The following is a 27,196-nucleotide window of genomic DNA, read 5'->3' as shown; positions in this document are numbered from 1 at the left end:
TGTGTTTATTTTATGAGAAATCTCAATCATCTTTCCGGGATTTATAGAAGTGCTTGATATTGATAGTCAGTTAATTTGCTGAAGAAAATCACATTTGAATTACTTTTGTAAATTATTTGATTATCGTGTTTGTAAAGTTAATCTTGATACTAAATATTTAAGACCCTGTAATAAAGTAGGTACATATATTATATCTATTCTACTAGAATATTTACGGTAAAAACCAAGTAGCAACATACTTTAATATTACAATTTATGAAGATGTAATTCTTCAGTTTAAAATACAAAAGCCTTTTAAAGTCCAAAGTCCATCGCCATCTTTTATTCTCGTAACAAAAGTAAAAGTAATTAGAATGGCGACTTTCATATCCATTCTCTAGAGACGTCCAACCGAACGCGGCCATATTAAAACTCTATTGTCCATGATTCGGAATTTAATTTTCGAATTCGTCATTTGTTTTCGAGCAAAGAGATTGCAGTTTTATTGTCTCTGATAGGATTTAATTATGGTTTAAATGTTTGAATTGGTTTTGTGTCTTTAAAAAAAATCATTTTGCTATGGAATTCCTAATAGAGTAAATTGGTAACAGAAGTTTGTCAGGTCAATATATTATGATTCTTGTCACTTTTTGTTTTCAGGTTTGGTACATAATTAATATTTTTATTTAAATACGAGAAAGAGGTGTAACTTTGTTTTTTTTGCTAGTTTAAGAAATTATTTTGTGTAATGTGATAAAGTGGTGAAAATATTAATTTGATTTATTTCGTTCGAGTTATTCATGTATATTTTCATAAAGCGATAAAATGTGAACCATTTTGAAAAAAAACTTAATATTTCTCTTGGCAAGGCTGACGTATGCCAAAATAAAAATATAATAGAAATAATTCGTCTCTAATAAAAGTGCTAGAGAATATAATATCGAATGAACTTATGAAACGGTATCGAATCTCTGTTTTCAATTAGATTTAAAACGTCGTTACGATATAGCGGTATTAAAACAATGCCAGCTACTTTATTTAAAATGAAAATGACTTTTATTCTTTCATTAAAAATATTTTATTAGTTGGTTTCAATGTATTAAGATTTTTGTTTTTACTTAAACATGATTTACCTATTGTCAATACTTCAATCAAAGGCTTGAAATATTATGAACTTTTGTACTGACTAGCGGATCGGAGACTTAGACTTGCTTTTGAAGAAATTAAATTTTTTTAAGTGCTGCGAAGGATCAAAATTAAATACTATAATTTCAAGTGCCGTGTTAAGGTTACCTATCATCGGACAAGACGTGGCACGTGTAGCTTGTTTTTTAAACTAAGTTTGACTAAGTTTTTCTGTTACTGCAATACTTTTGCAATGCTTTTTATATTGATGTCAACAGAAACTTCTACCAATTAGTGTTCAGTTTTATAAACTGAGAAAACATTGAAGCATCCTTTTTAATGGAACTCCTTTGAGCTAGAATTGAAGTCAGTACAGTCAGCAACAAAAAAATACCGTATCAGATTTAATAGTGCTAGTACTTTTCTTTCTTTTTTTTTTACTTTCAACTATGGAAGGTGTTCAGATGTATAACAGACGCTTATGAGTTGTGTACGCGTAACATACGATGACGTGACGTGACGTGACTTTGACTTGTCAGTTCAATACACTGTAGTGAGTCGTCAGCAAAATCTTAAGGAATCTCAATTGAATTAAGAAATGCATTTTTCTCAATAATTGTCTTTATTTTAAGAGACTGCGACCCCTGAGTTTGTTTAGACATTTCTTCTCAGGGTAGTCAGATAGGATATGTCGACTCCAGCGTTCTCAAAAAAGACATGTAAAAATGATGACATATTCTTCTTGCAGAAAAAAATAAAATTTTATTATATTTTTATTTTAAACTTACACCACCGTGTACTTTAATTAAATTTTATAAACAAAAGAAAATGTTGAACTCAAATACCATTTAGCTTAGAATACGCATATCAGATTGTAACTCTTTTACATATTGCTAGACATTCAGATTTAAACATATTAACCGAAATAATGATTACGGCATAATAATTTCAAATTAACCGCAAGTATTTTTCTTTACTGACAGTATACTAGTATAATTATAAAAAAATAATTTTTTTTTTCACATAATTTAGTCTAACTGTACCTAACCAAATTATATAAAGTCGAAAAAAGACTCTTCTTTTTTGTTGTTAGTTAAAACTCTTGAAGATAAAATTTTATTCATTACTAATTATAATAATGCGGTGTATATTCGTATTTCATATAAAGCATTTCATCACCGTATTCCCGTTTTACTACGTATATGTATTAAAAGTAAGTTCAATAGAGTTTTCTTGATATAAATAGAGAATAGAGAATTCATTAGTTGAATTGTGTGAAGCACTTAAAGTGATGAGGTTAGATTCCTCTTAATGTTTCTAAAACCTTCGTTAATGTTTTTTTGAATCATGCATTTGTCTTTCATTACTCTGTAGCTATATAAGTTTTATAGTCATGTGTATTAAGAAAATATCAAAGGAGCTTATGGCTAAGCTACAACTACATAAGTTGATCTATTACAGGTTAAGCTACGCTTGTTACGGTCGGTCCGAAAATGGGTACTTTATGTGATAATTTCTCCGTGTATAAGGAAAATTCACAATTATATTTTAGAAACTAATTGTACTGAATAGCTTGAAAGTGCTGACTACCAGTCTAACTAAGGTGTAGTGTTGCCCAGGTAACTGGGTTTAGGAGGTAAAACACTGGATCTTAGCTGAATCCGGTTAGACGTCGACCCAAATATAGTTGGTTATAGGCTAGGATGATGATAATGGTTGTGAAAACGTGACAGCACATTACAAGACTAAGAGCGACGTCTCTTTCCCACAATTTCAACAATATTAGGAGGTCATTTTAAAGTATCATTATCACAGGTGTGGAAGAGAGATGCTGCTCTACACCGTGTATTACGCTGTTCTCTTCCACAACCATAACTATACTTCGACACGTGTTGGTAGATCCCCAGGTCATAACAAAACGAAACGAAACAATTTCAAACGTATTGATTTACAGCAGTTCTTTGTAAATACATCTTTGAAGTGCTTTAGTAAGCTCTACTTTCTCGGAATATAAAACGTTTTTACTTAAGTTTAGTGCATTTATATTGTGTTTTCTATTGTATTCTGGATTCTTAGAATTTTGTCCTTGTAAGTGCGTTTAAAAGGAGTTTTAACATTTAAAATGCTATTACCTTATTTCATAAAATTTGAAGTTAATGTCTGAAGTGGACGATAAAACTATCTTCAAATAAATAAAAAATATTTTTCGGGTTACCTGCTTCAATTGTGAAAAATACCTATGTGTGTGTCTCTCTCACCTGCCACCTATCATTTTATTATTAAAATTTAAGTCTGTCACAAATTAAATGTTCCTTTTGCTACAATAACAACAAATACAAAAAATAGAGATTAAACATCGGGCTATGAGTTATGAAACAGAGAAAAAACCTATGTTGGCGCTCACGCTTGTTCACTATAATATGCCTACTAGCCGCTGTGTCTGAAAATCGGTTAGGAAATACTTGAAGACCAAAATTTCGTATTAAAGGCTTTTCGGACATGTTGCTCGAAGTTTATTCGGTAATTTATTCTTACAATCGCATTCAGTTTTATTTGCAGTGTATTGTGTAAAAGCAACTGGTTGCTCGTTTGATAACACTGTTTCTAAACTCAGGGCTGTAAAACGGCTGTAAACTGGTTTCGTACTTGAATCGAATCAACAGTTTGGTGAGGCATTGTATTGAACTGAATGTTTAATTTTAAGTTATTTCTTTTAGTTGGTCGATGACCTTATGCATTGAGTTTTAGTTGGTGCGGGTAAAATAATTTTATTTGCACTAAGCTTGGAAGTTTGAAAAACAGCAAACAATTTAGATTTGAAGGTTGAGAGAGAATTTATTCAAGTATCGTTATGCTGACTAGGTATAGGAGAAATGACGACAAATCTATGTTAATATAATGAGCTGCAACAAGCTGAAGAGTTTCTTTGTTTGAGCGCGCTTATCTCAGGAACCAAGAGTCCGATCTGAAAAAATCTTTCAGCGTTCGATAGCCCATTTATTGAGGAGGGTTGAAAATATATAACATCAAGCTATGATCAATAGGAAAAGAGCAGTAAATGAATAAAATCTAGATTTTATAAATCGTGAAATCACAAAGAACTCACATTCAATTCTTGACCTTTCGGACAAGAATCCTTCGCTCCACAGTGAGTCAGTAAACTAATATTATTATTTGTAACATTATCTAGCTTTTTAATACTAAACCGTCTGAAACATGTAATAACAACGTCCTGTCGGGCATTGAATGTGAAATGTCAATGTTTTTAATCAAAATTAATATCTTTTCACTGGAAAGATAAGGCTGTATCGTTTAATAATATTGTACAGAAAAATATTTTCGTTTGAAAACAACTTTTTTAAATGATAATAGATGGTTTTTATATCTAGATATGCTATAAGGTTATATTTCGATGAATACGTATAGAAAAAATTAACAAATGAAAGTAATTGAATATACACGGTGATTTTTTAGTCGTCTTACAAAAGTAGCCCAGTTCATGTATCCGACGTAAAATACCCCTAGGCGCGATTATTACTTTTTTATCATCAACTAAGATAATAAGTACGAAGAAACATTAAACAAGAGAAATCTAAAATATACTCTTAAAAATGATAAAAACGCCGCCGCTCGCGCCCCTCACCATTGTTACAAGGCTGGGACTGCGCTCGCAACAGAGCTGTGTTTCTAAAAAACTACGAATTGCATCATAATATTGAATAAAAATTGGATTTTAAATTTATTCAAATCTCATAAATACCTATTTTATTATCATGAACGTGTTCTAGTCATTGGATACATGCACTGGGCTTCTTTTGTAAGACGACTAAAAAATCACGGTGTATTTTAGTTAGTAATGTGATAAGGTATGAAGAAAATTTGTTTCTTGGACTTTTTCCACCCCTTATTCGTATCGTTGACGAGCCTTAGCGCGGCACTTTGACCGCGTGGTTTTGAAGATCTATACCAGACCAAATAAAACTATGTTAGTTTGAATTTTGTGTTTTAAGTAAATATAACCAACTATACTCATTGTGGCTTTAAGTATGAAAAGGCCTATAGCTACGTTAAGAAGTATTATAACTACAATTGTTTAAGCGTAACAGTGCAGTAAATACATTTTTGACATCTGTAATAATATTGCTTTAATCGGTGTTGGTTTAATCGTGCAGATTTCGTTTAAAACAACCCATTTGGTTCTAATGCACCCAGCCTATAATTATCCCACAGCTGCGCAAAATCCTCTTCTTCTGTAGAGGAGAAAGAAGATTTGATCACCAAACTTGCTCATCTGTACAACTTAGTAATTCTGCGCCATAAAAGTACTGCCTTACGCCAATCAAGTCACTCAATTAAGGTTACGTAATAATTTACGTTACGAACCTTATTCTAACGTTATTTACCATATTCATTACGTTCTGTGATGTTTTAAAAGCCTTGTATAATTTTAATATCAAAATGTAAACTTCGTGGAAAATGAATATCTAATGTATGTATGTGTGTTGTTGTTTTGGTTACAGAAAAAAAACTCTTCAAAATTAAGGATTGTTTCGTAGTTTCAAAATTGTTATTTAATATTAAAATATAGTTAGAAGTTTTCACAAAGGTTTTCATTTTCATCTATTTGTAATTTGTAACATCGTTACAGAAACCCTAATCGATGAAACGAAAACAGTGATAGAAATAAAGATAAAAAATTATATCCAGAAAAAAAGATTTCTACATAATAAAAGTGACAGCTATTTCACGTTAGATTAAAAAAACAATCAGCAAAATTAGTTCATCTAGCCCAAGGTTCTAAATTAACAAAAGTTAAAAGATACCGATGAATTGAAAAAAAATATTTTTGAAGTCAGTTGATAACTTACAAGAAGGAATCACCTCCCTGCTTCCAAGCAATCAAAGTAAAAAAAATCTGAAGATGTGGAAGAGGGAGAGAGAGAAAGAGAGACGCCGTATTACACTGTGTAATACGTTGCCTCGGTTTCACAATTTAGCCTTCCTTTAGGAGACAGTCGCAGGGCCCCAGAGTGGCGTCCTTGAAAACGCGGGTATTTCGTATCCGGGTAACATTGGCCGGGTTATGTCTCAAGGACAGGTAACAGCGGTACAGTCAGCAACAGAAACGGAAACAAAAACAGAACGTGCAACAACTAGATTTAAAAGTACCAGTTTTTAGGGACATGTAAACATGGATTTTCAGTAGTTTTAAACGGGACTTAAATTGTAAAGCCTAATTTGTTACTTAATAACACTTTATTGAATTTGATTGTTTTAATTAATTTCTGCTGCTAACCGTACAGACTGGTGTAAACCGGATCATGATAGATGAGCCCTTTGCTTGAATAATTTATTGGTTTCAGTCGCTTACGAGTTCCTGATGACATCATAATTGATTTCGGATAATTTATATTTCATTTTGTTTATTTATTTGCGTTAATAAGTGACTTAGCGTTCTGTTAATGTTTTATCTGATGTTTTTGTTTAGAAGAGTAAGTATAATTTTAATTTTCGTTTAATTTTATCCTTTGGTATGGAGACTAATCGTTCAAAAGAAGTCAGTTATCAATTAAATTTATGACCGTTAAATGGAAAGTTTAACCTTGATTTTAGCGCTTTGTTTTCTAAAAGGCAACATTAATATCTCAGCTGTGTTTTTTTGTTACTGTAGGACTATCATGATGAATGTGATATACGTATATAGCCGCGTGAAAGACAGACGAACAGATTGACGTTCGAATAGATGATAGAGCCTTAGTATTATAGTTCCATTTTAACACTTGGTATACGGAACCTAAAAGATATCCCATAAATATCTAATCGTTCATAAAAAAGAAGGTTGTATAACCAAAGAGGAACCAAGAAGAATAAATAGCGCTCTTGATAATAATTTCCCTTTCTAATACAACTACCAGAGTTTTACAATCGTACTGGGATCTGAGGATATTGACAATATAAGCATAACGTTTTTCCGTAAAACATTCTCTAGGAAAAATATCGGAAATTATTATATGACAGAAATATGTATTGGTTTTCATGTACCACGAAATACTTTAGCTACATAAAAACATGCTCCCGTATTGTATATATAATAATGTTTTATTTGTTTAAGTGGGATAAAATTGTTAGTTTTAAATTTTTAATTATTATTTATTATTGTGTAGCATCTATCCTCTGTGACGCGAGTCTGACTCTCACGTGTCTAATTAAAGAAAATCAGAAGACAAAGACGCGATTTAAAAATAAAGTAAGGATCTGTTAAAACGAGGTTTATAGTCTAGTCTCTAATAAATTTGGGGCACAACATTAGAGACAACCTATAAAACTAACGACCTTCCAATGTCATAGTTAAACACAATCTTGTACTAAATCAAATAATAAACAAAGTCACGAGTTACTCATAAAAAACTATCTCGCTACCAACCTCGATATTTACAACTTCTTTACTACGTTACGCACACTCACACACACAAACACACGGCCATCTCATCTTATCTAATAGACACATGTTACGCACACAGACAAACGCAGACAGTTATCAATATTTCACACATGTAAACAAGCGCTCCCCGAAAGGTGGGTGTGGCTGGTACAGTCGCCAACGCAATGTTTGACTTCGCCTACTCATACTTGATTCTAAAAATAGTACGAAGCTTTTGAAGTTAATAGTACTTACTGTGTCTTTGTGCTAAGGATTTTAAAGAGAATTTTTCTTTTTCCTTTTGTGTGTTCCTTTGTTCTCAACCATCGTTGTTGCTCACTGTACTTAAGTGAGCTTGGAGCGTGTAACGTACATTATTTTCTTTCGTAATTAAATTTATTGAATACTAGCTGTTGCCCGCGACTTCGTCCGCGTGGTTATAAGATATGTTATAATTTATACCTGCCTTCTATCTATCTATCTGCCTTCTATCTATCTTGTAGGATTCAGTCAGCGTTTGCAATGTAAGCGCAAAAAATGTGTTTTTTTACGACCTCACATTAGAAACCTCAAAAATTGTAGCCTATGTGCTATTCTGATGTATAAGCTATATTGTGGTAAACTTTCATTCAAATCCATTCAGTAGTTTTTAAGTGAAAGAGTAAGAAACATCCATACATCCATACTTACAAACTTTCGCCTTTACATAGAACCAATAGAACACTTAATCCTACTACTATTAGTAGGATTAAGCGTTCTATTGGTTTTAGGAGAATTTCTAGTCTACTGTTTTATACACGCTTAATAATGAAATGTTTTTTTTTTGTGAATTACGTTAAAATCTCTATGCCAAGAATATAGATACTTGTTAAAGAAGCTTTAGTAGTATAAATAATAATACCTGTCTAATAGTACCTGATTTAACTATTTAGAAAGAGACAAAAAATAGATGATATGCTTTTAGGTGTTTGTTTGGAAACAATTATATTTATTTCTATAAATCAAAAATAAAGCTTAATTACGTATTAAAACACTTCTCAGATGTATTCTGCACATATATTTCTAGATAAAATAAAATCGTAATGTAATGTAAAACAGTAATATGCAGAAATAAAAGCAAACCCTTTTACAGTATTAAATGAAACAAAGCTATTATGAAAAGCTTTGCATGATTTTCTTTTTTCCATTTAATTAGATGAAAGTATCTCGGTGAACCTCTAAGGACTAGATTCCTTTTTGAAATAATTTTATAATACGAAAAAGTTACTTACGACAGCAATGGACGAATATTCAGTAATACCGTATTTTGTAATTGGTACGTGAAGTAGATTTCCAAAAAATATTGATCGCGTATTTTTGATTTTATCAAAAATATCCTACATATACTTTGAACTATATTATAATCGGACTGGTACTTCCCTGAACCCGGATAGACTGGAAGCCGAGCCCAACATAGTTGGGAAAAAGGCTAGGCCGATGATGATATGATCCTGAAGTTTGTATGTATGGATGTTCGTTCCTCTTTCACGCGAAAACCACTGAACGGATTTAGTAAAAACTTAGTACACAGATAGTTTATAACTAGTATTAACACATAGGGTAGTTTTATCCAGATTTTCTGATCCCTGAGATCTTCTGTAGTGGGTGGGCCCGCGGGCAACAGCTAGTATTAAAATATGAATATAATAAAACTGATCAACCGTATATCAATGACAAATAGTTAAGTAATTGAAATTGTACAATTAACTACACCGATATTCCTATTAAAATAAAGTTGTCAGGGGTTGTAAACGATTAGAAACCTATTAGCAATGACAGAACATGAATGATACGTTTCGTTCAACAATTGAAGTCACATTGATAGTTTGAAAATGATAGATTACCTTGACATTATTTGAATGACAAATAAATTATGTTTGTCATGAAATTGAACAGAACTGGAGTATGGGCCGTTGTAACTTGGTACCTCGGGAAAGAGATGCATAATATCACCGTCTCTGTCTCATACAACGTGCCTGTATACTTCTGTCCCACTTATATACACACTTATACTGTTTCATGTGCAGCATCTGTGGATGAAAATTAACTATCATATTGCTTTGAATGAAAAGGGTATCGACAGGTTTATTTTCTAGCAGAACTCTCAAAATTGTATTTTTTGCTAAGCAGTCTAATAAGTCTTCAGATACATTTCCAAAAACATTAAAATATATAAAATAGAAAAACTATTTCAAATACCAAAACAAAACGAGACTCTATAAATAAGAAATACCTTCATTCGAAAATACTTTCAAGGTCCACATGGTATTGGCGATGCGTCAGGAAGCAGCAAGGTCGGAGGCTGCGCGAGACCCGGTCGTGACCTACACCCGGGTCAAGTACACCCGGGTTGGTGGGTGACGTAGGAGCGCGCGCAACGTGCGCACAATACGCGGCAACTGAATGAATTGTTAAGTGATACGTTTGTATCCGGATGGGGTACTTTATATCCGGGTGAAATTCTGCCGGTACTTCTGTTCTGGAATGACGTTTTAAAATGATTGAAAAAAGGCGCACAATCAATAAAACTTTATTTTATCCGGGTGGGGTAAGTTTAAAACAATACTTTAAATCAATTACTTCGATTTTTTATCCTATTTGTGCAGTAAATAGAATTTTATAAATATTTTAGTTTATAGAGCAATATAATTTTAAAATCACCAAGAACCCCTATAAAAATGGCCATGAAAATAAAAACTTCACATCATTATATCTCAGGTACATTGTTAACAAACTCTCAGTTTACAGTCAGATTTAAGTTTTAAAACGACTTTAACTACCGTTAAACACTCTATAAGTTGAAAAACTCATATAAAAGCAACTTTAAATCATGATATAAAATTACGTGGAACTATGGAAGCACCTTGAGAGCGCAGAGCAGTAAAAAATTAAAAAGTTTAAGATTAATTTTATTCTGCAGTACTTCCCTCATTTCCATGCCCGGGTATAATCCGGATCCCGGGTATGATCTAAACTTTTGTATGTTACATTGCAGGTAGTGTTTATGCTGTGAACTAGGTATGCTCCGCGGTTTTTCTCGTCTCATTTCCTAGGGTCTAAACAATTTTACATTGAAATTAATTCGATGGTCGAATATAAATCGTCAAATGTATAAATCACATTTCCTTTCGACAAGTGACGTGACATTGAATTGACAGATTGATTTACTAAATTTAGCTTGTCATAATTTACCAATCTACTTGTAACTTTCAATCTACCTATTCATGAGGTACAGTCTGGTGATAGACAGACGGATAGAGCTCCAATTAATCCCTTTAGATAGCCACCTTGCAAATCAATTTTAAATACGAAATTTAGTTTCTATACTCATATAAGCACTTCAGCTATTCACATTGTGTTTCTTAAACAAATTTGGAAAGAATAGCATAGACAACATTAAAAGTCAATGCCGGTGTATTTTCCCAAAGAAAGTTTGGCGTCTCGAAGAAATATTGTAATGCGAATTTCTTGTGAAGTAACAAAATTAAGTTGCTAATGGAAGCTTCGTTTTAACGACGCCATAAAATACTTGGATTTTTTTGTTTATTCTCTTGATTTTTCTAATTAGGTAAGCAATTTGAAGTGATGAAGAGATACTTTTTTTAAGAGAATGATTTGGTCTTTTATAATCAAATTAGTGTTTAGTGATCGTAATACTAGGTCTTTGTTTAAAAACTACATAACAAGATTTTTAATAAGATTATTTTCTCAATCTGAGATTTAAGCAAAAAAAAAACATGAAAAGTGTAATTATTTCTAATTTTTGTATATTTTTCGTATTTCAAATAGCTCTTTTACTCACGGGACCAAAAAAAAACTACATTGCTAAAAAGAGTTTTTTTACGCAAGTGTAATTTAAATTACATTGATAGTATTCTGTTTTCAATTTGTTTTCATTCTCCGAGCGCTGATGCTATTGAATCGATGCAATGTTCTGGGCCTGTAGACAATTTACATTACTAACGCTGATGAATATCAGAGTTTCACTTCAATACAAAGTCACGTCACTTGTCAAAAAAAAAATTGTCTCTCATACATTTTACTGAAGGTTTTTTAATTATGCAGTTTAACTGTGTCTGAGACAGCTGAAGTGTCAAATCTACATCTCGTTAAGTCAAAATAGAATGTCTTGTTATTATCTATTCTACCATAAGAAAGACTGGCCAGGCAATCTGAACCTGGATTTTATCACTTTTGAGCCAGACAATTATGAGCTTAATAAACATTCTTACAAACTTCCATTTTATTGATTATTATTTAAAACATTTACTGCGACATAATATTAATTCCCACAGTTACATGTAATTGCACTTAATTCAGACATGTTTTGTCCATCTGTACCTATTTGATACATTACAGTATAATAACAAGAATTAAGGCTGAGCACAGACTTGCCGACGTGGATTAATGATGTGTACCTGGTTTACCTCAAAAGTTTTATTAATGAACACTCAGCTTTATTCGCAAGTATTGCAAGCGATGATTATGAATAATTAATGTTTGAGTTACTTGTAAAATGGATTTTGAAAACTCGTTTATCACCTTCTAGACGCGTTACAGGGATTTAGACATCATTTTGAAATTTTAAATTATAATATGTAAGAAACAAAAAATGAACTTTATATTCAAGATATAAGATTAAGACTGATAGATGATAATGATAAAGATAAAGATAAAGATAAAGATAATTTTATTTGTCAAACATGTGTTTACATACAAATTAAGCATGCAAGATGTTGATACAAAAATTAAGCACGTACATGTTTTGCCTATTAAGGCATACAAATTTTTGAAAAGTTTAACACAAGATTATGAAATTAAGATTATTAAGATAGATACAATTTTTATTTTTTATAATAAATCAAATAATAATAATAATAACAATATTTAAATAAGTCAATGAAATAATAAAGTCTAAGTAGTACAAATGTCATATAATGTCAGTCAAGAAGTCGTTTATATCATAGTAACACTTGTCTGTTAATAAATTTCGCATCTTTTTTTTTAACAAATTTGTATTTAAATCTCTGTAAGCCTGTGGTATTTTATTATAAATAATGGGGGCCATACAGAAGATGCTTTAAGCCTCTAGTTTCCGTAGTAAATCGCTATGGTTGACGTAATCGAACGCCTGCGTCATATCACAGAAAATAGCGCTCACCGGAATTCTCTTGTCCATGTTCATCATTACCCTATGTAAGAACTCATAAATGGCCATGTTAATTGTCCTATTCTCTCTAAATCCCTTTTGTTCATCACATAATATATGTTTTTTTTCAATGTATCGATATAGTTCTATATAAATATATTTTTCAAAAATTTTAGATATAATAGGTATGAGAGAGATTGGTCTATAGTTAGCCATGTGTTCTTTACTATTTTTTTTGAATAATGGTTTGATTACGGATACTTTTAAAGCATCCGGATATACACCTGAAGAGATACATAAATTTATAATGTAGCTTAAGTGACCAGAAATCAGCTCTGAAACATACTTGATTATCTTTGTAGAAATTCCATCATACCCTACACTATTTGTACTTTTCAATGATTTAATTATTTTTTGAATGTCCATTGGTATACTAGGTGCAACAAATATTGAGTCTTTACGATTTAAAATACGTGGTTTCGTATTACTATCTGAACTTAGAATGGGTTGAACTTTATCGACAAAAAAATTGTTAAATGAATTGGCTATGTCTACGGGGTTATTAATTATTTTATTATCTACATTGATACTGTTAATAAATTCTTTAGGTAAATTAGGTTTTGAATCATTTATTATCCTCCACGTTGTTTTTGATGTATTTGACGAGGTTTTAATAGAATAATTGTTCTGTGCTCGTCGTGTTAACTTCATAATTTTTTTAAGTCTTTTTGTGTAGTTTATAAAGGTAGTCTTATTCGCCAAATTTGGTTCCAATCTGTAACGCCACAGTAACTTGCGTTTCTTTTTACTGCATAATTTAACGCCTTTGGAAATCCATTTAGGTTTTTTAATTACATTTATCGTTGTCAATTTAAAAGGAAAACAAAGATTATAGAAAAGTTTAAAAATGTCAATAAAAATATTATATGCATTATTTGGATCATCTGTCTCATATATATCTGAAAATGTCAATTTTTTTAAGCATTCCTTAAATTTAATCATGTTGTCAGTACTGTAATCTCGTCGTTTTATGCTCCAATATTTTAAAATACATGTTTTTTTCACAGGGCATTTCAATATTTGAGCTGTATGATCAGATAGTGCAAACTCAAAAATTTCAGTTTTACATTTAGCGTTAAAATTATGTGCAAAATTATCTATACAACTTTCGCTCCGCAGCCTAGTGGGCTGTTTTATAGCTAATTTAAGATTGAAATTTAATAACAGACATTGAAATTCTACAGTGACATTATTTTTCTTTAGTATGTCAATATTAAAATCACCTGCTACCACAATATGCTTATACTTTTTCCTACATAAATTATGCAGTATTTTTTCTAATGTTTCATAAAATACATTTAGATTATTCAGTTTTGGTACCCTGTATACACATAAAACAATTATATTATATTGGGTAAGTTCTACACCACAACATTCTACAACACCAGTTTCAGATAATGCTGCTATTTGAGGTACCTCTTGCCACTGATGTCCATTTCTAATTAAAATACAAGCTCCACCTCGTTTACTAGCTATTCTACAAAAAAATGACGCTAAACAGTAATTAGGGATTATAAGGTGATTTTCATAACCAGACATCATGAAATGTTCAGTGATACATAAAACGTCAACATTAATTGACTTATCTGACAATTCGGTTAAGCAGACATTTAAAGCATCGGTCTTATTTAAAAGTCCCGCAATGTTCTGATGCATCACGTATAAATAATTATTAACGAAAAAACTGCTTTTCGGGTTCTAGTACATGCGTGGGTTCATGAGTCGTCAATGTTATCAAGTTCTTATTTATATTCCCAGTATTGAAATACTCTATGTCCTTAATAAAAGAAAGCAGACTCATAAAGATGGTACGCAAACCAAAATTATTTAACTGCCCGGAGTGCCTATAGAATGTATTGTAGTCATAAGATAAATTTGCGTTAGAATCTAAAACAAACACATGTTTGATTTTTATATTTGGGATTGTTGCTAATGAATGAAAGCAGAACCCTTTTTTAGATAAAATCTTTTTTTTTATCGTATCTTATGTCGGGAGAGACAGAAACCGCCTCAAAAATTGTTAGCTTTTCCCGTTTGTTTTACTCGACCGCTTTTCGCAAGTTTTAATTTATAATCTGTATTACATTTTACATTGGTCTTATTCATTTATTTATTCATAGCACAATGAAAAAAGGTATCAAAATAACATGGAGGATATTGATTTAATTTTTGCCACATTTTTAGAATGTCATGTTATGTGAGGACCATTTCAGGCAAAGGAAATTAACCATAAAATATCTATTTTTCTTTCCAATGAACATACATTTTAAACAGAAGACTGTAAGGTTGAATTTTGCTTGCACTCATTTTATTTTCAATGGAATAATAAATGCTTTAAACTTTATTACATGGTAAAAAATACGACTCTCTTTTAAGTGATGGTGTGTTTTCCTTGAGATTTTATTTCACAAATATTTTCGCCTTATTTGTCTATAAATGTTAAAAATCAGTATCGTATTGACGTTATTATTCTGAAAGTACTAAGTTCTACTGAAAGTAAGATTATGCAGGTGTGCAAGAGAGATGCCGCTCTATTCGTTGTAGTGCGCTGTCACCCTTCCGCAATGGTACGTATTTTTGGACGTGTGACCCCAGAAATGTACATCATTTGTTTTCTTTGCTCGATTGTTTAGCGAAATAGATTCTTTAAGAAAATTACGGAGTCCCGTTGCCGAGCATTATTATGTTTATTGAATCATCTAAACTAGTACCTACTGAATTTAATTTAAATATATCATGAATTCATTACGTCACCAGTCATTAATTACGAAAATCATTACCAAGACTTGAGTACTTCGTAAGCATTAATTAACCTAATAAAACCATCCAAACAAGTGATATAATTTACTCAAGACGCTTGGAGCTCGATGGATATTTTACTCTTTGGTAAATATGGCTTTTTATCCTTGAAAAAAGGAACAATGGCATTGACAAGTATCCGAGTATCAGGTCAAGATCGCGCCCGGGCCGACCCGCTTTCGGTCATGATCAAATACCGCGGACACACCCCTTTATGACAGCTCTCAGCAATTACAGGGGTTACGAACCTTTTTTAAATGGCGTCGACTAATTGTGGGTGTGGCTTTTAATTTGTGTTTAGGTTGTCTTGTCAAATGTTATTGGAATTGGAATGTTCGTGACGTTTATGTAATTTTGATTGTATTGTTCAACAGGTTGTAAAAATATATATTTCTTAACTCGAACGAATATATTCTTTGTCAATGATTAACTAATATTCACCTAGCATTTTTCAAGCCATAAATTTAAACTATAAAGTAAAAAAAATGGAAGTTTGTACCGAGTACATGAAAACTGACTTATAAGAGGCGTAATAGTTAGCATATAACAGATATACAGTATAAAAGATATCTATTGCCATTGACAATATCCGCAGTAGGTCACGATCACGCTTCAGCCAAGTGACCCGGTTACCGGTCATGATCAACTTTACTCTAGGGACTGTTGAAGCCAATGTTAACATGCATGGCAAAACCTCTATTCATTATTTGTCTGACAACGTAAACGTTAAAATGTTTACCATCCCTGTTTACATTGGTAAGTGAGGAATTTAAAAAAGAAATTAAGTTGTTATATGTCAAAGTTCTAAATATTGCCTACTTTGTTTCCTTTATGAGAAATCGAAACAAAAAAAGGTTTTATTTCTCTAACCCACTGTGTTCCACTGCTAGGCAAAGGTCTCCCCCAAATCCTTCTACGAGTCTTTATTCTGGGCCGCATGGAGCCAGCCCACCTGTAATTATTTTCATGTTTTTATAAATGCCTCCCTCATGCTTCTTGTTTTGACTCTCCACTAGTGGTTATATATTTATTAACTTACGCTGTACGAACACAGGCCTAAAAATGGTCTGATATTAAATTAAGTTGAATGAGCTACTCAAAAACACACATTTTCAACGAAATTGGTGTTGTCGGTGACATGGTCCTTTTAGGTCAAGATCAGGCCCGGGAAGAGCTGACCCAGTTTTCGGTCATGATCAACATTCGCCCGGCTGCAGAGTGGGGTGATGAGTGTTACCCGGGTGGGGTGACCGGCGGGTGATGATCGCTACCTGAGCCGGGTGGGGGGAAAGATAAAGCTTTTGTATTATGTATCCGGTATGAAGGTTACGGTAATCGAGGATATTAATCATCCTGTGTTTTTGTAAAAGACGTTTTCCGGTTTGTTGTACTTAGGTAATTTACGTGAAAGAAAACGTTGGTTCTTTTAGTACATTATAGTAGATTGCACAGTATTTTTTTTCCATTATATCAGGTGGATATACCACAAAAAAAATGGTATATGAAAAGCCTTCACAGGCTTTTCATTATTTACTTTTCATCTTAAATATCATTAACTTACTCGTTATCAAAAAACTTGAAATATTCGTTCACATAAAAGCTCTCGCGTATTATTTAATACATAAAGGAATGAAGAAAAATTTCAGGTATCTTGGAAACATATAACGTCCCGCCTAAATACTCTTTTTCAAACATAATTTTGTCACGCTTACCTCGAACATCGCATACGTGAACTTCATACCCACCCTGTAATATAACCTCAAACAAAACATGGTTGTTGTTGTCAGAGTGAGACAGCGCTCTACAATTTGTATAGCTGTCCTTCTCTCATAGCTGCATAGAGCTGTGACAGCTTTACTTCAAGACCTCATAGTATGCAGGCAGGTAATGGTAAATATTTTGCCAAAGTCTCGCACGTGATACAATTACTAAACGAAGTTATAATCTGTATGTTGCTAATCCGACCACGTCTTTTCTATTAAGACTCGTTTTTGTTTTTGTTTTAGCTACACTAAGCCCTGAATACGCAGACTTAACTTTGAGACGGTCTTGTAAACGTTCATATACATAGAAGTGAGAGAGAGCAAGAGACTTAGGGGTTTCTTGGTATTTAGGTACTTTTGAACTCAGATATAGAATCTAGTCTTTAAAAAAATAACACACAATCATTCAAGTCACATGCACAAGGACACCCAGCATTCGTTTATCACGAACTGGTGACCTTTAACACAAGTATATGTGTGTTTGTACACAACACAGATACACACAATGCGTGTAGTTGGAACACTGGTAGTATGCACAAACCCCATAGCTTTACCCATGTGATTTTTTGAGAATAATAATATACAAGTAGGTTATGATAAAATCACTACTCTTGAATCATCGGGAAGAACAAATAAACAAAAACAAATGAACAAACATGAGTAATTTAAGATCGAAACTCCGTCAATTGCCAATAAAATCCCTCCATCGGTTGCGGTCACTGACCAAAAGGTCTAACATAAAAAGCTACGTTGTATCTAACCTTTTAAACACAACCCCGGTAGGATATCTCTTTCATTTTACGCGAAGCCTAAAATGCTCACAAAACACCTCATTAAGTAAGTAAACAAAAAAGCATCCCACGCGGCGTCGGCCCGCAACCCTCCGACGTTCGTTTCAACAGGTTGAGTTTGAAACGCGTCGCGTGACTGTTATATGAAAGATTTATAAAGTTCGTTTTACGAGCCAACGCCTTCACAAGGTCATGTCAGATGGAACCCCAGTCACGGTTGTGTGGAGACTATTTTTAGTTTGCGTTTATGGGGTAGTTAAAATGTAGTTTATAATAAATGTCTACTTGTTTTTATTTCATTTCTTTGCTGCGTTTTTTTGACTGAAGGATAAGGACTGATACAGCCTCATTTACTTTTGCATTTCATGTTCATTGTTATTCCCTAACGTCTCCTGATAAGGATAACAAACCTTAATAAAAACCTACAATGCATACGCTAAAGAACTGCTTAAAAAACTCTTAGTAACACAAAATATATGTACATACATTGATATATCAAACTCAACAAACACGGTAATATGAGCGCCAAAATATAATAAAAAAACACTTACATAATTTCGACGTTCTAACAAGGTCACTCCCCTCGTCACCCCTGTGACGTCACAGTGCGTGCATTCAAGAGGAAAATGGAATTGGTAATAAAGTCGTATATCTTCAGAATGTTGGCTTTTAGTTATTGTGTAGGAATGTGCTGATACGTAGATTTAATTTTATCTATTCGTTTTGAAGCTGGTATGTTACTACGACTAGTTCAGTATTTGTAGCTGACTTAAATTTCGTTCGAAAAAACATTTGAAGTAATCATAATAATATTCCACAATGTCAGTCAACGCCATCTAGTCATGGCAGGAGAGCAGGCAGTCAGGGCCACTAACCACTACACTAAGAGTCAGTCATAATCACTATTCGTTTTCTTTTCTAATTCCTGTTCTATAAAATAATCTAAAAGATAAATATTCAGCCAGTAGGTCAACTACCTCTTGAAGTACGTCGGTTGCATTGCTGCTAGCCACACTGTCTTGGTTTCGGAACTGGAGTACCGCAACTTTATGGGGTGGTACCAGGTCCCCAAAAACTGAAAAGTAAAACCGTTAGTCTAACTTTTTTTGAGGAACAAGCAACTCTGGCTTGACATACATAAACCCATCTCTGTTTTACGAGATAATATGTAATTTATGTGCTAATGCAGAATAATATTCTAGTATACGCGTTTGTGTCTCCAAATGAAAGTTATTCATGCGTATAAGCCCAGCTTTGACGAGTTCTTACACGAGTAAGGATTTGTTTTTTCGTGTAGATAATACGAAAAATTCAAATTTGATAATCCTGTAATTTCACAAAAGATAAAGAAGTCTGTACGATGGATTTTGAAAAGGCAGGTTTTAAATATTCAATTCATTTCATATTTTCATATTCTTCTTCAAGAGTTCGTAGAAAATGTTAATCGTTTTGTAAAATACGTAATATACTTGCTTGTGTTTTCGAAAGCTATGTCTGAGTCAGTATTGAGTTAGTTCTCATAAAGTTTCTGTTTGAATCCGAGCAACTGCATTCATCTATACTAATATATAAAGCTGAAGAGTTTCTTTGTTTGTTTGAACGCGCTAATCTCAAGAACTACTGGTCCAAATTGAAAATTTATTTTTGTGTTGAATAGACCATTAATCGCGGAAGGCTTTAGGTTATAAATTATCACGCTGCGACTAATAGGAGCTAAGATACAATGGAAAATGTGAAAAAAAACCGGACAGGTGTACCGTAATCATAACTTATATCTTCAACCCACGGGGACGAAGTCGCGGGCAACAGCTAGTGTTAAAATACGATCAGTTTACTTATGAATCTAAAGCATGCAATGCGTACTGAAAAAAAAAACATTCATATCGGTCCAGCCGTTTAGGAGTTCAGTGACATATACACAAACTGTAGTAGCATATACTCGTTTATCTGAAGATTAGTAAGTGAGACCTGTTGTAAACATAAATCTGAATTAAAAAATAAATCTTGTTTTACAATAACCCCACGACAGTAATTTTGGACCCTCTTCAACAACAGGTTGTTTTCTATTACGCCCTATGATATACAACCTTTGTACAGTCAAGAACACAATACCATCAATAACTACTTCAACATCGCCTCTAAGTCGACGGAATAAGGTTTATTTTTAAGTTATTACTTTTCCTGTTGTGTGGTGGCCTGTACCGCTCTTATCCTTTGTATTATCAGACAGTGATGAATGATAATGAGTTTTCTGTTTGATCAGAGGTCGCGATACAATTGCTGATGGTATTGATTAAGATGCTGTTTATTCATATATATTTATTATAAGATTTTGGCCAATGAAGAAAAGATTAGTAATGAAAACCTAGGACCCCTTTTTTACCACGTTTAATTTAGTAACTTTACTCCAAATATTAAGCTAAAGTAGTGTGCCACTTTCTCGTCTCGTTTTGAAAATCCATTTCCAAACATGCGAATACCTGGCAACAACAAAACGCTTTATCGCATAGAATATCTTTTAAAAATACACACACCTATTGCGTATGAAAATAAAAACAAAACAAAATTATTTTAAGAAAAACAAAAGTATCTTTTGTTTCCAAAACGTCAAACACAAAAACGTTGTTCCCAGCAAAGTTGAGAATATGAGCAATTAGGTCAAATGTGTATCTTTTAGAGACATGCTTTATTTATTTTTTCCCAATATTTTTTTTTCAGATCATTAACTTTGACTAATCTCCCGTAAGCTCCCAGTGGCGGGTTGTACCGAAAATAACTTTTTAAAAGATAAAGCTTAATATGTAGCACATTTATCTTTTTGGTAAAGGATAGGGAAGGATGAAATGAGAAATTATATGGACAATCTTTTGTAAAATATAATCTGAATTGGAGATACAAATACAGACAGTTTGAAGATGTATGTTTTAATTGGTTTTTATGGTTTCATTAATAACACCAGTCTATAAACGCCTCTTCCCGTATAGGAGAGGTTTGAGCATAAAATCATTACGGCAACCCTGTGGATGAGCGATTTCAGATTAGAATATTTGCAATCCAGGTTTCCTCAAGGTGATTTCCGTCATCATTTGTCAGTGGTAAGTTAGGATAATTAAGAAGTTTTATATAATATAAGTACTTTGCCTACGTTCGGATTGAACCTGCACCTCGTATATAAATCCATGCATAGAAGCGCTAGGTCACCGCGCCTTAGTCTTCTCAGCGGTTTTTATCAACGGTTTCACTGTTTTCCTTCATGTTTCACATTTACCTTCGATTGACGACCCTAATCTATATTGCAGTCATAGAAATATATAACTCTTTAGAACCCTTATTTTCCTCTCCTTCCTAAATAAAATATACCAAACCTTCAGTTCGGTTCTGTGCAAGTTCCTTTTGTTCATCACTTTACCAAAAGAGGTTCTTTGACAAATCAATATTCTGCCAACACAACCGGTTTTAAATTTTCAACGAGTTTTCACTATCGCTGGTAAAATCCTTTTGGAGAAGGACGTATAAAGAATATATATTACTTTCTTATGTAATTGGAAGTTACTCGATTACATAAGAAAGTTTCATTTCGTCATTAAAAAAATATGATGTTTATTGTCGTACGCAATTTTAATGTTTGAAAAATTTTTTGTTAACAATTAAATACGAAAAAAATAATCAAAATAAAAAATGCTAAGAAACACAAAATGGCTGTCAACGAAATTGAATGTAAAAATATCCTAAACAAAACTTAAGACCATCAGTTTCCACATGATGGAAGCGGAATCCTTTACAAAATATATGGAAACGAAACGCAACAACATTCCAAGAAGATATTACCTTTCATGAAGATTAGTGTCGTATGGAAATCGTTGAGTTTTTTATTACAAATGTACTAAAAGCCTCTTACCTTAAAAATACCTTAATTCGGCTTTTAATCATAGAATGAAAAGTAAAAGTATTTGCTTGTAAAGTTTGCGGAAAACGGCACTTAATTATAACAATTTATAATTTTTATTCATCCTTTCGACAATCCAGTTTTAGAGTTCCTAAAGGATAAGATGGAACCCTTTTACTTAGTTTCCGATGTCCATTCGTTGGTCATCAGGCTGTATCTCATGAACTGTGATAGCTAAACAGATAAAATATTGAAAGATTATTGTGTTGCTGCTGTATAAAAATAATTGAGCTTAACCAACAGTTGAGACAGTAATTTTTTGAGAAAAAGAGACACCATTCTACATATGCAATGCGTCATCATGCTTCCACAACTTAACAGTATTTCTTCAAAACGCCGTGGAAGCCCAAAGACAAACTTTCAAGGGAACATGAAACACGTCGAAGTTACGAAACCCGGATATCAATTTGAATACCCATTAAAATTGTTACCCATTAGTTTTGGGACGAAGTGAATTATTTAATAAATGGTAGACCCGAGGCTTTTTACGACAAGTTGGGACCAATTATACAGACCCTACTGGATTGCTTGTTGATAGCTTTTAGTTAAATCATTAGTGTTTTTAATTGCGGTGCCTAATCGTTCTTAATACTCATACGTACCTAATCGCTGATCTAATGATATGTGGGTCTATTCTAAAAGACATTTAATTAATCGGTAATTTCAATGAATTTATTCATAACTGATTTCATTTTCTGGAATTGTTTCTGAATTAACTAAATTTTTTATTAAATGATGTAACGGTTTACTCACGCGTATTTATCGGGGTAGCCTGACTAGTACTAGCCGGCAGCGAGATGCGCGGCCGCTGACGTCAGTTCGACTCGCGATCCCGCCGCGTAGGCTCATGATTAAGGTCTCCGGTTGGGTCCGAAACTAGTCGGGCTACCCCGATAAATACGCGTGAGTAAACCGTTACATCATTTAATAATGAATCATTCTCACGACAGTTACTATCAAAATATAACTTAATTTTGTTCAGGTGTATATCATCGTTTTGAATAATGTAGTTTTTTTTAATTGTTATTTATTGATACAGTTTAGTACTCTGGCCCTTTTCTGTTAAGCTAAATGATCATATTTTATCAGACCTAAATTAATAACAGAAATACCATATTATAAATGTAACCAACAACTCAACGTTTTTTTTTGCAAATTGTAATCTGGCATGATAGGACCTGGAATCGTAATATATTACAGGACAAACTATGTAAATGAATGAGGTAAGCCTAAAAGCAAAAGACAACTGTCTTTTCAAGTCACTGAGCAACAAATTGGGTAAAGGTAACTGACCTTTATTCTAGAAAAGGTTTTGTCCCAGAAAAGACTAAGTCTTCAAAAGGGGCCTACCAACCATCTCTTAAAGTAAAAGTGTTTTCTTTGAAAGACAGCGCAATACACTGCGTAGTTTAGTCACTCGCTCACACAACTGAAAATTTGACTGCACGGATAGCCGTGTAGTTGAGGTCACCACACTAAACGCACTATGCGCGACGTGTCGCTTCGATCCTCGCGTATGGCAAAAATTTTCGTGATCCTCGAATACTTGTACTGAGTCTCAGCGTCTTAGTGCAAGTGACTTGAATGTTTGTGAAACCCCCCGCGACATGAGGATTACTAACATTCCTTGAGTCTTATAAAAAGACAAAAAAAAATTGCCAGTGGTGGTAGGCATTCGGATCAAATTGCCGTCCAGATACTCGTAGAAATGTCGTAAGCATCGTAATTTGTCAAACGCTTACGCTTATTCAACTGCCGTCCCTCTATATTGATGAAGGGATAAATAAACTAATGATCAGCTATTTGTCTCGCGGTACCGAGGATTTAACATAGGACCTTTTTGCGCAGTTGCTTTATTGTCCGCAGTCTTTGTGGCAAGGATTGTGTGTGGATTTTATTTTATTTGACATCTGTTATATTATATCTCTGATCTCATTTTTGCTTGGGTTGTTAGAACAGAACATATGCTTGAAAATTTCTAGACCTAAAAAAATGAAATCTGTGATCTCCGTAAATGAATACTTTACACTGTATACCTATACATGGCCGTACACTATCTGTGTACCAAGTTTCATCTAAATCCATTATTTTCGAGCAAAGCTAAATAAAAGCTCATAAAAAGAACAATAATGACAAAATTTAAAACAAACCTCTTTACAAGTATTACGCAACACCAACTAATAAATAATTACTTAATGTAAACCAGTACTGCCCTTGACATTACAGTGTGTATGCACGAAAATGACAAAAACATTACAATAACGTTCTAGAAAGAGCGTTGTTTTATAATCCCGCTCAAATTAAAATGTTTTTACCTTTGTATGTCAAGGATTTAGTATTAAGACTTGTTGAATATGTTTTAAAGCTATGGAAATTCGCGACATTTTTACAATTATTGTAGAGATATTTTTGCTATCTCATCATTGGCCTAGCCTTTTCCCAACTACATATGTTGGGGTCGGCTACCAGTCTAACCGGTTTCAGCTAAGTACCAGTGTTTTACAAGGAGCGACTGCCTATCTGACCTCCTCAACCCAGTTACCTGGGCGACACGAAATCCCTTGGTTAGACTGGTTATCAGACTTTTCAAGCTTCTGACTACCTGTAACGACTGTCAAAGATGTAAGAATAACAGCCGGGACCCAGAATTTAACGTGCCTTCCGAAACACGGAGGAACTCCTTATAACTTGTGATCGTTTCACTTCTGCGGTTATAGCTTAGCCACGAGCTTTTGCTATCTATTTGCTAAATATTGTAAGTTCATTCTTTCTGTATGTTAAGATATACATTTATAGTTTGTATTAGCTCCTCCTTGAGGCTTCACCTGAATATCGATTGTAACTGCTAAAACATTACTGTTTTTTTCATGGACGGATAGGATAGGACGGATAAAGTAGGTTATGTGTTAGTATAAGGTGCAAGGTACCTTCATACAAAATTTCAACGAAATCGTGTCACGTACTTCAACTTGAAGAGGGGACAAACACACATACATACATTCAAAACTTTTGCATTTATGATATTAGTGTGACTTTAAATACTTACTAATTTATATTGTTGTCTTATAGTTTTAATCCCGTTTTTATGTTCCCGTGAGATAATTTTAGATTTGCAGCAGGCGGGCCAACGTTCAACAGCTAGTAACTGTATAAATTTGCGCAACTTTCCTGTTTTCGTTTGAAGCGAATTTTTGTGAGCATGTTACGTATGATGACGAATAGAAGAGTATGGATCTGGAAGGCAGAAATTGGATCTCTGTAACAAAAGAACAAAACCCGATCGAATTTGGTCTCGTTTCGACATTGAGGATTCGTGCTCACAGCTTACTTTGATCTTAAAGCAAAATTACAAGTTAAATAGCTTTTTCAAACGTCTTTAAGAAGGGCTTTCTCAAGTCGTCTGTATTTTGTTTCTTTTTGTTTGTTACCTCAGAACTTCAGACTAGATAAACTGATTTTACTGATTCATTTTTCAAACGTTAAATAACTGTAACTTTGACGTATAAGATTTTGTCATGATCGGCTCAGTAGATTGATGTACGTTTTTTCCTGTGTATAAGAAACCACCGAAGACCGCTGAGTGACGTTCCAAAGTGACTATTAGTTTTAATTTTCGTCATAAATAAATATCTCGAATAGTTACATTCGACTATATTCTAACTGCATGTTCCTCCTTCCATGGCCAAGACGCCAAAGGACGCAATATAGCTGTAATATGGGAGCATCGAAAACGTTTGTGTGAAGCCGCTCCGGCGTCGCATGCATATGAGGAATTTCATATGCGCCTGCAAATTCCTATAACATATTCCTCCACCTTTTTAAGTCGACACGTTGATATTTGAATATAGTTGTATTTTTTTTTGTACTAAAGTGCAAATTGAGTTAATATGGGATTTTAATTTTTTTAGATGGTAATTTGATAGGCCTGCTTCTTTCTATGTCTGGGTATACTTTATCTGTGATATATGTGTGTGAAGGGGTGTATGTTTATCAGTTACACAGTACTCGTAGTGCAAGTTTTATTTATATTAAGGTTAGATAGCGTAGTAAACAATAACCCGAACTACTGCTGCTGAAATGCTTTAGTGTATCAAAAATTTAAAGATAAGAAAAAGTCGTCAAGCGTTGCCCAAATGGGTGATACTTTCGGCGATTATATATTTCATTAAAAGCAAAGAAATGTTACAAGTTACATAAAAGCCCACTCGTTCCGAACGTTCTGCTGAGTATTCTCAGGAACATACTCGAGAAAATAGTTTAGTGTATCAAAATAGACTCATCTCTAGCCATTTCGTTATCCCGTGAGTAATTGCTATTGTTTAACTATTGTGTCTTTTGGCGAAATAGCAAAAAGGTTGAAATATTACTACGATCATTTAAAACAGATCTTGCCTTTAACCCCTTCATTTATAACAACGGTTAATAGTAGTTATTAAGTGTCTATTGTTTGAAATTTAAATTGATTCGACAGTTTAATGTAGACCGAGTACTTAACAATTGTTTTTAGCTTATAACTGTCTATTCTCTTTATACAATGGCTGTAAATAAGGAATTTATCATAGTTACAGGGAATAATATTTGTGGTCTTAGTAATAAATTGCCTGAATCATAGCCTTATTGGAAGATTATAAATCAAGATTTATTAATTGTAAGTGAGTAAGTGATAATAACTTCCATTCAAACATTAACTAATAAATTACTAAATAATTCACAAATTACTGGTATCAAATGAAAACATTCAAATATTTCAAATTTGAATTAGACAATTTGTAGATGGTATCGACAAAATGGATAAAGTTTTATCTAAATCTGAAGTAAGAAACCATTTGCATAATGCCCTGAATTAAACTGTAATCTCGTTAAACGAAATGGATGGCATGATCGAAATCCCGTACAAATAAAAGCTACCTTTTTCAATCCAACATAAGGATAAGAATGTATGGAGACGTTCGAGAATTACTTGAATTTTATCCTTATTTTATTTGAACAACCTGTACTATATCTTATACCACGAATATGAAAGTAGGATTGTTGATATTGAAGCGAGACACCACTACGCGTGGAGTATCGTTGTCTCGCTTCCACAATGGCGATGATTCTGGTTTACGATTTCATAGTAAGGGG

General features: G+C 33.1%; 1 protein-coding gene across 1 annotated transcript in view; it reads left to right on the top strand.

Moving 5' to 3' along the window:
* The window catches only part of LOC113499947 (synaptotagmin-10-like), a 94,250-nt gene that overhangs the window by 1,101 nt on the left and 65,953 nt on the right, over positions 1–27,196 (top strand). The gene's annotated exons all lie outside the window — the stretch shown is intronic.

The sequence above is a fragment of the Trichoplusia ni genome, chromosome 13 (assembly GCF_003590095.1).
Source record: "Trichoplusia ni isolate ovarian cell line Hi5 chromosome 13, tn1, whole genome shotgun sequence".
NCBI classification, from domain to species: domain Eukaryota; kingdom Metazoa; phylum Arthropoda; class Insecta; order Lepidoptera; family Noctuidae; genus Trichoplusia; species Trichoplusia ni.
This window is presented reverse-complemented; position numbering and strand designations above follow the sequence as displayed.